The sequence below is a fragment of the Tamandua tetradactyla genome, chromosome 4 (assembly GCF_023851605.1).
Source record: "Tamandua tetradactyla isolate mTamTet1 chromosome 4, mTamTet1.pri, whole genome shotgun sequence".
In the NCBI taxonomy this organism is placed as follows: Eukaryota; Metazoa; Chordata; class Mammalia; order Pilosa; family Myrmecophagidae; genus Tamandua; species Tamandua tetradactyla.
The window spans coordinates 156,116,528-156,128,792 of NC_135330.1; the positions used below are offsets into that span (position 1 = coordinate 156,116,528).

The 12,265-nt window shown below is 38.2% G+C and overlaps 1 pseudogene; it reads left to right on the plus strand.

Annotated features, from left to right (window-relative positions):
• LOC143680529 (palmitoyltransferase ZDHHC3-A-like) overlaps window positions 1–9,247 on the plus strand; it is a 46,948-nt pseudogene extending 37,701 nt beyond the window's left edge.
• The last annotated feature ends 3,018 nt before the right edge of the window (window positions 9,248–12,265 follow it).

The following is a 12,265-nucleotide window of genomic DNA, read 5'->3' on the forward strand; positions in this document are numbered from 1 at the left end:
CTAGTCATCTGGAAAAAAAAGGATGATGTGGATCCATTGTTCACTCATATATCAGGAGAAATTATGAATTTTGAGTGACTCATTTAATAAATGCAATAAAACAAACATAAAAAGTAGAAAAATGAGTAAATTGTTTTTACTATTGAAATAATTTAATCTTGAAGTGAAATATTTTTAATTTTTAACCTTGAAGTGAATCTTGACTTTTAATCTTGAAGACTTTCTATTTACCAAAAACCCTTCAAAATCAATATTGAAATGATAACCACATAACTAGATTTTAAATCTCTGAATGTTTAAATAATACATAAAATCAAAATACTAATGATGCTTGCAACTTGCATCAAATGCAGTGGATAAAATACTCTTATATATATAAAGATTCCCTAAAATTTAAGAAGGAAATATACCCACAAGCAATGTGAAATGGTGAAAAGAAAGAAACTGTTAACAAATAATCACCAATTATTGCATAAAATTACGAGATTTTTCACTTCATTCATAAAAGCAAAAATGTACTATAAACTGCACTGAGATATTTTTCAGCTCCTAGACTGGCAAAAATCCAAGAGTTTGCAAACATTCAGATGCAGTAGCTACTGGAAAATCTGATCTCTAGTGTGTTGCAGGTTGGAGTGCAAATTGATGAAACCTTTAAATATGATAATCTGGCCATATCTATAAACATGATTAACACATCTACCCTTGGACTTTGCACAATTTCTTTGGGGAAATTTCCTCTAGGAACTCAGAGAAATAGAGGATATGTATATTTATGATAATATTGTTTGTAATAGCAAAGACCAAAAACAATTAAAATGCCTGTTTAGGCACTTTGGGTTTACAATGCTATGGAGTATTCACACAAAGGAAAAGACACAGCAACCAAAAGGAAAAAAAAAAGAAACCCAAAGGAAAAAAGATACAGCAGCCAAAAGGAGAAAAAAAAGTTTCTAATGAATAAATTGTATTGAGAGTTTCAAATGAAAAAAGCACGGTTGAGAACTAAATTTGGTTGTGTTCTTTATTTTGTGAAAGGGGAAAATAAAGACAAATATTCATATTTGCCTAATGAAATACTGTAAAGATACCCAAGGAATAATATAATTGTTTACATTTATGGAGGGCTAAAAGGGGAGAAAATGAGTTAAAGAGGAAAAGGGGTGTGATCAAAGCTTTTCAATGTATGACTTTGCATATTGATCTAATTTCTGAACCAAGTCAATGTGCTATCTATAAATATAAATTAAAATGTTAAATGTTCATTAAAAATTTAAATTGAATGCATTTTTTATTTTATTCCTTGCTTGTATATTTTAGACCATCCTAAATGATCCTGAACATACTGAAAAATACCCTTACTATCACCAGAGAATTAGCATAAAAAAAGCTTCAGCATTGATATTGGATCTCTTCTTCATTCTTTTAAATATATTAAAATAATGTTTTCTTGCAAATGCTTTTAAGAATATATCTTAAATTTAAATAATGTTTATTCTATAATTTAAAATTCCAAAATGATGCATCATATATTACCACATTAAATGTGCATCCACTGAAAATTTAAAAATAGCTAATTGACAAATAGTTAAATTTCATACCTGTTTAATAGATTAAGGGTAATATCATTTTATTGGTGATCACATAAACTGTTTGCTACAGTAGGTAATATTGATTCTCCTGGCCAAGTATTAAATAATGCTATAAAATGTCAGTTTATATTGTCTTGATAAGCAACTTACAGAAAAATCAAGCCTAATATATTGCAATGGTTTCTGAGAAGATTTTAAATTACTTACTAGTGAACCATTCCTTGAAATTTAGGTCATCAATAATAACCTTTAAATTTATCTAAAAGTTAAGGAAATCACTTTAATTCTTTACATTTTTTATATACCTATCCAAACTTTTGAGAGTGGATTTATTCAAAATCTATACCATAGTTATGCCAAAAAGGAAAGATTTTTTGAAGCAAAATGTTAGTCATCCTTATGGAAATTAGTTTCTACCAACTTCTAGAGTTATCAATATGTGGTTATAAAACTTCTAGAGAAGAATAATATTCCAAATTTAGAAAAGCATTAAAATGTATACAAAAGAAGAACTATTATGATTACTATGTAAACATTATAAAATTATATGCAACAAGGTTTACACACAAATATTTTATCCATTCATGTTATTTTGGAGTATAAGGTATATAATATCCTTCTGCATGTAGAAGTCAGAGTATTCATGACCTGGGTGCTTTTTAAAAACATAACACAAACATTCAATTGAATAGAATGAGAAACCAAAACCTGAGGATTGAAAAATATGTTATAAAAACCTGGCTTAGAAAAAAATCTAGTTAAGTACAATATAGAGAATCAGGTTTCAGAAAGATAATATGTTTAACACTCGATCATATAAATTGATGATATAACTGTTGAAAATTTGGGTGTTGAAACAGAGCAGTTGGCAGGAAGGCTAAGAGCCCCGAACTTATTACCTATTGTAATAGAGAATCAATATAAGCTGTGTAAAATTGATTCATGTATATAAAAGAATATTTCTTTTAAAATATTTAAAATACTGTCTTAGTTTCCTAGGCTGCTGTAATCAAGTACCACAAATTAGGTGGCATAAAACAAGAGAAATTCATGTTCTCACAGTTCTGGAGGCTAGAAGTCCAAAACAAGCTGTTGGCAGAACTATGCCTCTTTTAGTGTAAAAGAATCTGTTTCATGCCTCTTTCCTGCTTTCTGCTGATGCCTTACCAGCAATCAATGCTGTCATCTCCTCAGTTGTCATACAGCAGTTATTTCTTCTTATCAAGACACCACTCATATTGAATTAAGGGCCCACTCTAATGAGGTTTGACCTCCTTAATTAATGACATTTTCAAAGACCCTATTTCCAAGTAAGGTTTTATTTTGGGGTACTGGTAATTAGAACTTCAACATTTCTTTTGGAAGGGCATAATTCTATCCAGAAAAATTAGTCTACCTAGTGTAATTATCTAGAGAAAATCTCTAGTTGTTAAGCCAGTGTAGCATTGCTATAAGGATATACCCAGAGAATAAAACAGCAGGATCGAATCTATTATTCTTATTTTTGACTATTTTATGCTGTCTTTACTTCTTTTATATCTTGTATTATTTTACACATATATACACTAGATATTTTAACATGATTCATTGTTACAATCTAATACAAATGATTACCTTTACCGCTTCTGCAATTGTACTAAATCTTAGAAAATAATATTCCCGCCTGCCTTTTGAAGAATAGTTTTCATACATTTTAGTTCTACACATATTTTAAACTTTGTAGTATATCATTATAAAATTATTTTCCTTATATACACATGATTATTTCTTCATTTCTTGTGAAATTTTTATGTTCCCATATGAGTTCATTTCTTATTGACTGAAAAATTCATTTTTTTAAGCACACTAGACAGTGGAAAAATTCTCAATTTTGTTTTTTCTGAATATGTCTTGATTTGTCTTCATTTAAAAGTATATTTTCACTGAGTATAGTAATCTAGCTTGACATTATTTGCTTTCAGCACTTTGATGATGTTATTCCATTGTCTTCCAGCTTCTATCATTTCTAATGTGTAATCTTCCATTGCTTTTTGAAAATATTTTATCTATTTCCTCTGACTGCTTTTATGATTTTTGTCTTTCACTTTGATTTCCATTACTTTTACTAACATGTGTTCAGGTTTGATTTTCTGTGCATTTTTCTAGTGGGGTCTGCACCTCCACCTGAATTTGAGGATGGATGACTTTATTCAGCTTTGAAATATTCTAAGCTCTTTTCTCTTTGGGCATTGCTTCTGTCCAAACTTCCCATTCTTTTCTTCTCAGAGTCCAATTGCATATATAGTAGATGTTTGAGTGTAGCCTATATATCACTTACATACTTATTTTTTCATTCTTTTGACTTTCCAATTCATTTTGGTTATTTTTCTGTTGATCTGTTTTCTAAATCACTACACAATTTTGATTATAATCTACTCAAATATTTAGTTTTTAATTTATGACATTTGGTTTTCATTTCCACATTATCCATTTAATTACTTTTATGATTATATACCCCAATATTTGGTGAAATTATCCATTATTTTATTCAACATTTAAATCATACTTATTTAAAGTTTATGTCCATTACAATAATATCTGGATATGTGTCTGCTTCAACAGTCTTTTAAAATTGTGATGATCTGTCATATTATCTTTGTTTGTCCTGTTAGTTTTAAGTACATGCTGGACATTGTTTATAAACTGACTGTAGATGCTTTGGATTCTGTTATATTTCACCACAGAGTGCTTCCCCTTCTCTTTGTCAAATAGATAATAAAAAGACTGATTACCTTAATCCAAGCAAGATTTGAACTATTGAATTTTTGATGAAACTCAAGTCTATTTTTGTATCAACTTATATGAGGTTTGGACTTCAAGGTCTTTCATTTTATAGTATAGTAGTTATTTCTTTTCTCAAATCCTGAAGGTCATAGGAAATTTTATTCTGCCCTTTTAAATTTTAATCTTATTTCTTTAGCTGGCCATCTTAAACAACAGAAGTTCTGTATTTGCATCTTTTCAAATCTTTAATTTGTCTTTGTATCCCCACACCAACATCAAAATCTCTACTGGCTGCTCACTCACTCATCTCCAGCCTTCTTCCAAGCCTGAATTTTCTACCTCTACCAGTACCAATAACTAGTAAGAGTTATTCTGTGAAAATTAATTATGGATAAACTCCCTCTAGAAGTTTAATCACTTGTCTCTGATTTTCAAGTCTTTTTTCTGCTGGCAAATTTTTGTCTTATCCTTACGAGACTGCAAAAATTTTACTACAACTTTCATAAGCTAGCATACAGTCTCAGCATTAATCAAAAATATTTTTTGAGAGGAAAACTAGCTGTTTATTTGAAATCTCTCATATCTCTTATTTTTTCATTCAAGCCAGGTACAACTGCCAAAACCTTTGATGGTTTCTATTTCTACATTCAAGATCCTTGCTTACTTGTAGTCAATTTTCAGCCCATGTCCAGATTTAGCAAATATCTCTATGAGGAAAGAGAAATGAAACAGGCAAGCATGTAATTGCCTACTTAACATTAAACACTATTGCTCCCTCTTAAATTCTATTCAATTTAATCCTTAATGCTGACATAGTTCTCTGAATCCTTTAGAAATGCAGTTTGTAATTTACCCTGATTTTTCTATTTGTGACCAATGGTAACTCTGGCTTTTCTAGTCTATTATATGCTACCTACAATTGGATTTCAACTTTTATTTTGCTTGTTCACTCTAAAGCACTAAAATACATGTGTTGTAGTAAAGAATTTGACCTTGCTCAAAGAGGGGTCTGGGAGTTGATCTATACCCTACTTGATAGGAGTGTCTTTGTTAAATGGGGTTGGCCACATCAGATCATAAAGGAGGGTTGGCCACACCTGACAGTCTTAGGTGTGGGCTGGTCACAAATAAATTAACCAAGTAATTTGGGGTGGGACTCAGGGTTATGCAGTGTCAGTTGGTCTGAAGAGTTAGATTAATCATGTGTGCAACCAATTAATCATGTCTATGCGGTGAACTTCTAATAAAAACTCTGAACACCAAAACTTGGGTAAGCTTCACTAGTTGAAAATACCCCTGCCTGCTGTTGAGAGTAGCATGTCTGAACTCTATGGGGAGAAGACACTGAAATGTTGCATATGGAACCCTCCTGAACTCTGTCCTACATGCGTTTTTCTTTGAATGATCTTAATCTGTATCTTTTCCCTGTAATAACTTGTAACCCTGAGTATAACCATTTTTAGTGAGTTCTTTGAGTCTGTGTAGTGCACTTTTGAAACTGATGGTGGATCAGGAACCCTTGACTTGCAGATGATTTCAGATGTGAGGGTGATTTTGTATGGAAAGTGTGCCACCTCACTTCTCGATTTCTAAGCTTATCTTAATATGTGTTAATAGCATTAGATTTGTTTTCTCATAATTTGAAAGTGTGCTTACCAAATATCCCAAAATTTTATTTCCATTTATATAATCCGGGGTATCTCTTCCATAGGTTAGCATACAAAGTTTCATAAATATAATGTTGCTATTAGTGCAACTAATGGCTGCAGTATTAGTTGTAATAGTTAAGGATAGAATCAACACATACCCATCATTACAGTAAAGAAAAAAATAAATTGGCTCATATCATATAATAGAATGCATTACAATTATTAAAATGAATAAATTAAATCCACATTTATCAACATGGTTTTGTCTGAAAAAAATGATTTAAGTGAAACAAAAAATAGAAAAAAATCTTTAAAATTACTTGTTTTCACAGTGCAAACTGCCATTGCATCTTTCTTCTTATAGGTTTTTCTATTTTCTGCAATATTTTTTGTGGCCAAATGGCTTAGAAATACAAGTGATGTATGGTCAAGGAAAGCCATATAAATCACCATAGAACAAAATAAGCACTCCTGTTTGACAGTGATTAGTTTAGGGATAATACCAAATACTAATCAGATGTTACTACCTTGGACATAAAAGAAAATCTATTCTGGAATTTTAAAAATGTAACATGAGTGATCTATTTCTTCTCAACACCAAATATTGTGTGAAAAAGGTGAACTGTTAGAGATATTTTGACATGATAAGAGACAACATTAACAGCTAGTTCTCAAACTTTTTATTCTCAAGAAAACTTTTACCCAATTAAAAATTGAGAATCCCAAACAGCTTTTACTATACATGTTATGTTTATCAATATTTAATATTCTATAATTAAGACTGAAGAAGTTATAAAAACACTTATTAGTTCATTTTAAAATAGCAATAACAAACCTATTATGTAATAATACAAATTTTTTAATAAAAAATAACACTGTCTTCAAAAACAATAAAACTTAATGAGAAAAATCCATTGTTTTACAGTTTTGCAAATCCTTTTAATTCCTGGTGTTGGAATAAATAAATATTAACTATTAAAAATAAAATATGCTGTCAATCAAAAGATCCCCTCTATATAAATACATTACATGAGAAAAACGATTTTTATTGAATGTAATTAGAAATAGATGAGTGAGAGCCTACATTTAGGATAAAATCTCATGTAATTTATACAGCAAAGCAGAAATAAAAACAATGGTATTATTTATCTCCATAGAAACAAAGGTTATGTACCTTATGAATGTCTCCTTTACATCTCTTGGGAGATCCTTCAATTAATTCAAGGCATGTGTTTACATATCTAGAGATTATTTAGCCCATGACCTTATGTAGCAGACAGCCCCTTTTCCCCAAGCCATTTCCTCTTGCAACAGGCAGGCCCCTCACCCATCCTTGCAAATTTAAACTACCTCCTCTTTAAAAATTCCCCAAATTCCTCTGAGCAGTCAGAACTACATGTAAACAGGACAGGAGGCTTATTGAGAATGGGTAAAATTGCAGGTAGGCAAAGTAAGACAAATTCCTGTGAAGAAACTCCTCCTCTCACCACTCATCCGCTTCTGTAAACCCAGCTTCCCACCTTTCCCAATTTAAATCAGCCATTCATTTTCTTCCACCATCACCAGTTCACACCTTGTCTTTAATGCATCATCCCAAGTAAAAAAGCTTTTGTAACCTTTCACTCAGGGCTCAGACTTTCAAGGTGACTCAGCTGGGCCCTTGCCCAGGACAAATAAAATCTTGCTTCCTGAAGCTGCAGATCCTCAGTCCTTTCAGTGTTTGTGCAGCATTTCTGGGAGCTCGTCTGGGATCGAGGTGATATTATCATCTCCCTCATCCACAGCAGCAACGTCGCCCAGACCTGAGACCTGTCAGAATCCAGTGTCAGCACGGGGACTTCCCTGTCTTTCGGAATTTCAACCTCCCCAGCCAGGGCACTGATCACTGCTGGAGCAGTGAGGGGTCTGGGACAGCTTCAGGAACCAGATCCCTGGGAGCACTGCCCATCTGACTGGTAAGCAGTCAAGTGTGTCAGGTTATCAGCCCACTCATAGAAGGCCAGGGGCCTGAGTGAAAGGGGGGTCTGATCAGCCCCCAATACTCTTCAAGTATCAGTCTCTATCCGAAGGACCAGGGGAAATGGAAGTCTTCAGTTTTGGTTTCGGGAAGGGTGGTGCAGGAGGAATGTCGATTGAATGTGCGTGACGGTGTGAGTGAAAGGAAGTCCTGGGCTACAGGAGCCGAGCACCAGATCACAAGTGAGTTCAGATTCTGTGATTCTGTGGTGATCCTCATACAGTTAAGGGTAGACAGTCCTGAAAAGGGGGCAGCCAGAGGTTTATACTGGATCACCAAAGCCAAGAGGAGCCCAACATCCCCGCTAGGGGAGTGACCAGATCGAATGAAGTGCTAGATTGTCTAAAATCCCTTCATTGTTTGTCTGCAAACCCTTCCCATAACCGTTGGCTCTGCTGATATGGGGGGTGGGAATCTAATAAGACACTGTTGCAGTGCATGAGTCCAACTTTAAGAAGGCTTTTACCGATGACTGGGGAGTCAAGCTGACCCCCGGCCAACTCAGGAAATTCTGTATGCTAGAATGGCCCATCTTTAGGGTAAATTGGCTGTCTGAGGGAACTTTTGATTTAGAAAAGGTAAAGGCAGTTTATTGTATAGTGTCAGGGACACCTGACCAGTTTCCCTGCATTGCCACCTGGCTGGAGGTCACAAAGAAGAAGCCAGCGTAGATAAAGAACTTGCCTAGATGGACAGTGCCAGGTATTTCTCACCCAAGTGGTGAAGTCCCACAAGGAACCAGTAGCAAGTCCAAGGTCCCGGTTTTATTCAGCGCATCAGAAGAAGAAGAAATCCCCCTGTCTTACATCACCCCACCAGCACCAGCGGCCCTGCTGAACTCCTCCATAGTGACCCCTGATTCCTCCAGCAGCCCAGATATATCGCCTGATGCTCTGCTGAGCCCAGCTGTCCCTGGACTCCCTGAGCTGCTGCAGCTGCAGCCCCAGCCAGGAATGGCCACGCCACCCACAGCCATGCCCTTAATGTCTCTGAGGGAAACCCAAGGACCTCCCTATGTTGATGCCCATGGAGACTTTCAGGAAGGGAGAAGAGACTTCATATATATTTCCTTCACTTCTAAACTGGACCTTCTAAACTGGAAGAATCATACATTGTCCTACAGAGAGGCCCCAGGTGATGATCGACCTGTTCCAGTCCATTGTCCAGACTCACCAGCCCACCTGGCCCAACTGCAACAAGCTACTAGTACCTCTCCTTGGCACTGAGGAATGTCAGTGCATGGTAGTGGTGGCATGGAAGCAGCTGGAGGAAATCACCCCCAAATAGTACCTTAGACCCAGCCCAATACACTGCCTGCAGTTTTCTGGGAGATGACCCAGAGTGGGACCCAAGCACTGATGTGGGGTTGTAGTCCCTTCAATGGTAGCACAAGGCCCTACTCCAGGGCCTCTGGAAAGGCAGCCAAAAAGCCACAAGCATGACCAGGGTCAGAGGTTTGCAGAAGCCAGGTAAGCCCCTGAGTGAATTTCTTGAATGATTGATGGAAACCTTCCACCATAATACACCATTCGATCCTGAGACCCCAGAGAGCAAAGTGTTGGTAAATGCCACCTTCATGGAACAAGCAGTCTCTGACATTCAGTGTAAGCTCCAGAAACTAGATGGATTTGCAGGCATGAACATGAACCAGCTAATAAAGGTGGCCACAAGGGTGTTCCATCAATTGGGACCAAGTAGGGGCCAAGGAAAAGAAATGGGAGTTCAGGAAAAGGCACAGATGATTGCTGCTGCCTTTGAGAAGTGAGACCAAAAGCCCTTGCCAAAAACAACCTGACAGGCCCAAGCACCCTTGGGGTGAAACCAGTGTGCTTTCTGCAAGGAGGAGCATTGGAAGAATGAGTAACCCAATAAAGCCATCCCATTACCAGGCAGAGGAAGGCGGGACACCAACCCCAGACATCGCCTTGGCTGTTGATGAGCTCTCTGACTAGGAGAGATTGGGTTACATATTTTTAGGCTCCTGGGAACCCATGGACAGAGTAAAATTAGGGGGCTAGACAATGGACTTTAAAGTGGATACCAGTGCTAAACACTCAGTAATAACCCAGTCCCTGGGGATGCTCACCCATTTTCCAGATGGGCAATAAACATAGTGGGTGCCACTGACCTAGTGTGGAAGAAGCCACTCCTGAAGGCCAGAAAGTGCAGCACTTGGGGTCACTTGTGTCACATCAGTTCCTGTACATGCCCTAGTGCCTGCTGCCACTACTGGGATGGGATCTCCTCAGGAAACTGCATGCCTAAATTACTTTTGGCCCAGAAGAAGAAGCTTTTTTTGAAAAATTGATGACCTGCAAAAGATCCTACTCCTAACCACACCAGATGGTGAAGAGTGGTGGCTGCATGAGAAGTCTAAAGTGGAGTGGGAGGTCTGCCCTAGCCTGCCATTCCCAGACATTCCAAGTGTCTGGGCTGAGCACATCCCACCAGGCCTAGCCAAACACTGGCCTCCAGTCATAATTGCCATGATGCCCACGGCATGTCCTGTGGTGGTGCAACAGTACCCGATCCCTCAGAAGGCCCTCGTGGGGATTCAAGGCCATTTGGCATGGCTGGAATCTCACCAGATTATTCAGCCCTGCAACTCCCCATGAGACACCCTGCTGCTACCTGTGAAGAAAGCTCAGACAGGGGAATTTCATCTGGTCCAAGACCTGTGAGCAGTCAATGCAGCCACAAGGAAGCCATTCACACCATGATTCCTAATCCATGTACCCTCCTCAGCCTGGTCCCAGGGAAAGCCAAATGGTTCTCATGCTTGGACTTGGAGGATGCCTTCTTCTGCATCAGTCAGCCAGGAAATATTCACCTTTGAATGGGAAAGGCCCTCCATGGGATCCAGAAGACAGTATACTTGGACTCTTGCCTCAGGAGTTCAAAAACTCCCCCACTATTTTTGGGTAAGTGCTAGGGAAAGATCTTCCATCATTCCCAGCCAAAGATTACAACTGCATTGTCTTACAATATGTAGATGACCTCCTCCTTGCCACCAAATCCTTTGGTGACTGCAAGTGAGGGAGGGAGCACCTTCTCCATCACCTGGACCAGGCAGGGTACCATGTGTCCTAGAAAAAGACCCAAATCTGCCAGCAGCAAGTCAAATATGTGGGTTTTTACCTACAACAAGGGACCTGAAACCTGGGACCAGAGTGCAAATGAATAGTTTGTGCCATTCCCACATGAACTTCCAGAAAACAGGTCAGGGAGTTTTTAGGGACAACCAGTTTTGCAGTGTCTGGATCCCAATCTATGCACTCCTAGCAAAACACCTCTATGAAGTCACAAAAGGGGGTGGCAAGAACCCATTCCAATGGGGGACCAGACAAGAGCATGCTTTCCAGTGTCTAACGGCGGCACTCATGCAGGCCCCAAATCTAGGCCTCCCGGACTTTGAAAAACCCTTCACCCTGTTCATCTATGAGCAGGAAGGGGCAGCCATTGAGGTCTTAACCAGACCCTTGGATCATGGAAAAGGCCTGAAGCCAACCTTTCCAGTCAATTGGACAATGTAGCACTAGGATGGCCTTCCTGCCGAAGAGCTGTAGCTGTGACCATCCTCCTAGTCCACGAGGCCAGAAAGCTCACATTTGGACAGGAACTGACTATGCTGGTTCCCCATTCAGTCAACAGCCTTATGGAGCAAAAAGGGCACCTCTGGTTGTCAAATGTAAGACTCACCAAGTACCAGGCCACTCTGTGTGAAACCCCAAACTTGTACCTCAGTGTCTGCCAAACCCTGAACCCTGCCAACCTACTGCCTATTGGGTTGGGGGCCCCAAAACATGACTGCGTAGAGACTGTGATGAAATCTACTCCAGTCACCCAGACCTGAAAGACCTATTAAAATGTCCCAACATTGAACTGTTCCCCAATGGAAGCAGCATAGTAAAAGATGGAATATGTTATACTGGGTATGAAGTTGTCACCTAGCAGACATACTAGAGGCAGAGGCCCTACCCTTAGGAATATCTGCCCAAAAAGCCGAGTTCATAGCACTCACCTGGGGTCTGCAGTTGGCAGCAGGATGAGAAGCCAATATATACACCGACCCAAAGTATGCCTTCACAGCTGTACATGTGCATGGGACATTATACAAAGAGTGAGGGCTGATAATGGTGGGGGAAGCATATTAAGAATGGGCCAGCGATCCTGGCCCTATTGGAGGCAGTCTGGGGCCCCTCTGCCATGACTGTTATCCATTACCACAGCCACCAGAAGGGAAA